The following is a 6,000-nucleotide window of genomic DNA, read 5'->3' as shown; positions in this document are numbered from 1 at the left end:
CATAAAACTCATAACACCGGATTTAACGTGGAAACCCAAATAGGGAAAAACCACTATGGGATTTCGGACCCACTAAGAAATATACTCTTCTAGAGTATGCTCAGTTAAAAGCAAATCCTGTTAAAGATTACAAACACATTGCTAGATGTGACCTAGTTAAAGGATTTCCCTCAGATCTGTTAGGATCTTCACCTTGTTAGAAGTGACCTTGTTAAAGGATTTCAAACACTCAATCAAAATGTCACCTTGCTAGAGGGTTTTACAAATAAGACTGTTAAGTCCACTTGGTTAAGAGATTTTCTATCACTTCACAAAATAACAGTAATAAAAATCTATCTGCAACTTCACATCTAAAATGCTAAAGCAGATTCTTATTTGCTTAATACAATATAGACATAGAACTAATCTTGTCCATCTGGTGGGCTCTATACTCTGTTATTCAAAACAGGTCTTCAAGCTTCTGTGCTCGGTAATCACTATGTAGCATCCATGTTCATAAACTTGCCCGCATACATTATTTATCAATAGCTCCCTATTTATAAACAATTTGCCAACCACTTAATCTCCTTGATCACATTTCCCATGATCAATCATAGCCATCAGATCTTCAAACTTTGTCTAGGTTCAATGTATCCTTCGATCTGAAAACATTTTACCTTGCCTTGGAACTTGCATATATTTCTTGTAACTTGTGCTAGGGTATTGCGGTTCAATCTGAGTTGTAGATCTTCCTACCGATTTTCTTTTGCCATAGATTCTTTAACAAACTTCATTCACGGCATACCAATCATTTAATCATAGCTAGCTCATCAGCTTCCTTCATTAAATAATGCATGTAATCATTTAATGTATTTTGTTATTACTCGGTTGCAACTTGGTAAATACTAAACTTCACTCGATAGACATTCTGCCTTCATTAACCGATAGCGATAACCTTAGGGTTTACCGACTAGGTTCTTTGCTCAGTAACATAGTATAGTATTAACCTTTCAATCAATAACATATGTAGGATATCAAAACAATCTAATCATCATGATCTCATCATTGTCTAACTCGGTAATAGTTGCCCATTGAATAACTTATTTCTCCCCTTATCCATCATATTATATCTGTGTCTTTTACCGACATTTTTATACTCATCAAATCATATTTCTTAAGATATGGCAACATCATACTGAATTAGAAAATCAATTTCTTGACATCAATGACAAAATAATAATATTAAGAAAGTAAACATCCTTAATCAGTTTTATCCAAAATCATCAACAACCTTCTCAATATCCTTATTGAAATGCCAACAATCTCCCCTTGTCTATTATAATGCCAAATGCCAATAATCTCCCCCTTTGCCATTGATGGCAAAACCAATTGATTTGACCTAATTGATTCAAATTGCTGTGAGATTCTGAAATGTTGAAATGCTCTCCCCCTGTCATCAGAATTCTCCCCCATACATTAGTCTTCTCCTCTTCTTCAGTCTTCTCCCCCTTTGACAACAATGCCAAAAAGTAAAGAACTAAAACATAATTTCTTCCTGTATGAAGTGATTTCCTGTTGTTATGTGTCAACTTAGTCTCGGTCAGAGCATTTATGTCTTCAATTCTTGTTCCCTATATTATTTCCTGTATTGTTTCCTGCACAGCTTTAGAAAACATCCTAAAGTGTGTAAATCAACATCAACTCCTAAAAAGATATTCTGTAGAGTCATCGAATTGATGCTTTCACTGAACTCGGTCAGTGAGTAGAAGATAGGGGTAGGACCCCTAACTTACTTCTGAGATACTCAAAAGTGTCCCTTGGCAGTGACTTGGTAAAGATATCTGCTATTTGTTCCTTTGTGCTAACATACTCCAACACCACTTTCTTCTCTTGAGCTTCTTCTCTAAGATAATGATATTTGATAGAGATGTGCTTTGTCTTAGAGTGCATAACAGGATTCTTTGAAATGTTAATGGCACTAGTATTGTCACAGAATATAGTTACTGGCTCGGTAACTTTCTCATTTATACCTTCCAACAGTTGTTTGATCCATGCTATGTTGGTACAGTTCAATGTTGCAGCAACGTATTCAGCTTCTGCTGTTGACTGTGAAACACATCCTTGTTTCTTGCTTAGCCAACTCACTAGTCTTTCTCCTAAAAAGAAAGCTCCTCCACTTGTGCTTTTTCTATCATCAATGTTGCCTGCCCAATCAGCATCAGTATAAACTTTTAAATCAAAGTCATTTCTTTTCTGATATACTAAGCCATAATCCTCAGTGCCTTTCAAGTATCTAAAAATTCTCTTGATTGTTGTCATGTGTGTTTCCTTAGGATCTGCAAAGAATCTTGCAACTATACCTACTGCATGTGCTATGTCTAGCCTGTTGTGAACAACATATTGCAACTTTCCAATCAGGGATCGGTAAAGTGTCTCATCAACAGATGTAGATTCATCATTCTTTGATAATTTACAGTTGGTAGTCATAGGAGTACTTACTGGTTTTGAATCCTCCATTCCATATTTCTTCAAGATTTCCTTTATGTATTTGGATTGAGTAATGAAAATCTCATTTTTCATTTGCAGTATCTGTAAACCTATAAAATACTTTATCTCACTGATTAATGACATCTCAAATTCTTTGCTCATTTCATTTCCAAAGTTCTTACATAGAGAGTCATTTCCACAAAATATAATATCATCAACAAATATGGCTGAGATCAGTATTCCATTTTCATCATTCTTCATGTAAATATTGTTGTTTTTACTTGTTCTTATAAAACCAATCTTGATTAAATAAGAGTGCAATCTTTCATGCCATGCTCTAGGTGCTTGTTTCAGACCATATAAAGCTTTGTTCAATTTACATACCTGATCTTTATTATTGTCTTCAGCAAATCCTTCCGGTTGTTCAATAAAAACTTCTTCTTCTAATATACCATTCAGAAATGCAGATTTGACATCCATTTGATATACCTTAAAATTCTTGTAAGCAACATATGCCAACAATGTTCCTACTCCTTCAAGTCTTGCTACAGGTGCAAAAGTCTCACCATAATCAATTCCTTCTTCTTGGGCATAACCTTTGCAAACTAGTCTTGCTTTATTTCGAATGACCTCTCCTTTTTCATTCAGCTTGTTTCTGAAAATCCATTTTGTACCAATTACATTTTTGTCCTTCGGTCTTGGGACCAGTGTCCATGTGTCATTCTTCTTGATTTGATCAATCTCTTCTGTCATAGCATTTATCCAATCTTCACTGTTAAATGCCTCTTTCACTATTCTCGGTTCAAATTCAGATATCAGAGATGTGTTCTGTCTCAATTTGTTCCTTGTCATCACTGGATCGTCCTTATCTCCTATAATCTGACTTGGTGCATGATGTCTTCCAACATATTTGGCTAATATAGGCTCGGTAGGCTCTGTATGATCTTCTTCATCGCTCGGTAACTAGATATTCTCTTCATTTCCTTCTGCAATTTTCTCGGTAGGACTTGTCGGTTGAACATAGACAAATTCATCATAATCTTCTAGTTCCTTGGAATTTCCTTCATCATTTCTTTCTCCAAATTCATCAATTTTCACATTTGCACTTTCTACTATTTTGTTAGATGATTTGATCAGACATTTGAATACTTTACTTCTAGAAGAATAACCAAGAAATGTTCCTTCTTCACTTTTATGATCAAACTTGCCATTTCTATCATCCTTGTGTACATAGCATCTACTTCCAAAGATTTTAAAATAACTTACATTAGGTTTCTTGTCATACCAGATTTCATAAGGTGTCTTCAAAGTACCTTTCTTCAGTTGTACTCGGTTCAGGGTGTAAACTACAGTGTTTATTGCTTCTCTCCAAAATGTTTGTGGCACTTTCTTTTCAATCATCAGGGTTCTGGCACAATCCACAATAGATCTGTTTCTTCTCTCAGCAATTCCATTTGCTGTGGAGTTCTCGGTGCAGAGACCTTTCTTTTTATACCATGATCATTGCAGAATAAGTTGAACTCATCAGATGTGAACTCTCCTCCTCTATCTGATCTAAGACATTTTAGTTGTCTTCCTATTTCATTTTCAACTCTTGCCTTGTACCATTTAAACATTTGAAAAGCTTCTGATTTTTCTTTTAAAAACATTACTGACATCATCCTTAAGTAATCATCCACAAATAATATGAAATATTTCTCACCATAATAACTTTGAACTTTCATAGGACCACAAAGATCAGTGTGCACAAGATCTAAAATTCCCTTAGAAGTGTAGGACTTACTTTTAAAGCTTGATCTTGTCATTTTACCCATCTGGCATCCTTGGCACATAGCATTCTCAAGTTTTTCAAGGCTCAATAGACCTCTTACTCGGTGCTTCTTGCTTATTTTGATCAGATTATCAAAATTTACATGACAAAACCTTTTATGCCATAACCAGGTATCATCTATCTTTGCATACAAACATTTATTCCGAGTTGAGTCATGGTGAAATGTGTTACCTTTTGTTTGTGTCCCGGTAGTAGCTAAATTTCCATGTTTGTCATGAACTTTGACAATTCCTTTCTGAAATTCTATTCAGTATCCTATATTGTTTAGTTGTGCTACACTCAACAAATTGTATTTTAAACCTTCAACCCAATAAACATCATTGCATCTTGCATTGTCAAGAAGTGTTATGGATCCTTTACCTCTTACCAGACATGGTGCATCATTACCAAATCTTACGTAGCCTCCATCATAATCTTCTAACATAACAAACTTGTGTTTATCACCTGTCATGTGATGTGAGCATCCACTATCTATGATCCAAGAATCATTAGTATTTATGTGAGATATTAGGGCTTTTTCTTCATACCTTTCTTCATCTAATCCATCTTTGATAGCCACATAAACTACTTCCTCTGTATCAGTTTCATCTAATTTATCATCATTGGATTCCTCATCGGCTATTAAGCATGTCTTTCTATCTTTTCTTCTGAAGTCTTGGTGTCCTCTGTAATGATTATCTTTATGTCTATCATCTCGGTAATCTCTCTTATTAGTAGAATCTTTGTCAGGACAGTTAGAAGCCATATGTCCTATCTTATCACAATTGAAACATTTCAAAGGTAGTTTTCCTTTATACTTACCTATGCCTCTCGGTAACCTTCTGGCTAATAGTGCTTCAAACTCTTCTTGCTTTCTCATTTCCTCATACAGTTTGTGTACTTCCTCCATGTTCTTGCGAAATCTTTTACTTGCTCCACTATGATCCCCTTTAGTGTACTTACTCATTCTATTATTGTAATCATCAGATTCACCAATATGAAAAGAACTAAATGCAGATTCAACTTTATTTAACGATGACCCACTGTTATCAAAGTTACTTAACTCAAATGCATGTAGCTTACCAATAGTAGCATCTAAAGAAACTAGCATATTGGGTACAGACCTCAATTCATTGATTGCAGAGACTCAGATTGCATATGCCGGTAGAAGGGTTCTTAACAACTTACTTGTTATATCCTTTTCTTCAATAGTTCCACCTGCTCCTTTGATTTGATTGACAATCTCCTTTAGTCTTGTACTGTACTGGGTTATGCTCTCACCTTCATGCATCCTCATAGATTTAGGTTGTCCTCTTAGACTATCCACTTTTGCTCTTTGAACATGTTCATCTCCTCCATACACAGATATGAGCTTGTCCCACATTGCCTTTGCATCATTGCAGCCTTCTAGATCATTAAACTCTAAATCGGTCAATGCAGATGTTATTTCAATCATTGCTTGGATATGTTCTTGCTTTGCCTTTATCTCTTCCATTGTCAATGGATAGGTGCTCGGTGTGATGAAATCATTCTCCATATAATATACAGCATATTCTCCAACTCCTAATAGGTGCAGCTTCATCCTTTTCTGCCATGTAGAGAAACTTGACTTGTTCAGCTTCGATGCGTCCCTCTTATACATCTTTGGATCTTTTCCTCAAGTACCTTTAAACTTTTCCTTCCGAAGTCCAAAGCTCTGATACCAATTGATAGTTCTGATACTT

The sequence above is a fragment of the Cryptomeria japonica genome, chromosome 8 (assembly GCF_030272615.1).
Source record: "Cryptomeria japonica chromosome 8, Sugi_1.0, whole genome shotgun sequence".
In the NCBI taxonomy this organism is placed as follows: domain Eukaryota; kingdom Viridiplantae; phylum Streptophyta; class Pinopsida; order Cupressales; family Cupressaceae; genus Cryptomeria; species Cryptomeria japonica.
The sequence above is the reverse complement of the archived record's forward strand: the minus strand, read 5'-3'. Positions refer to the sequence as shown.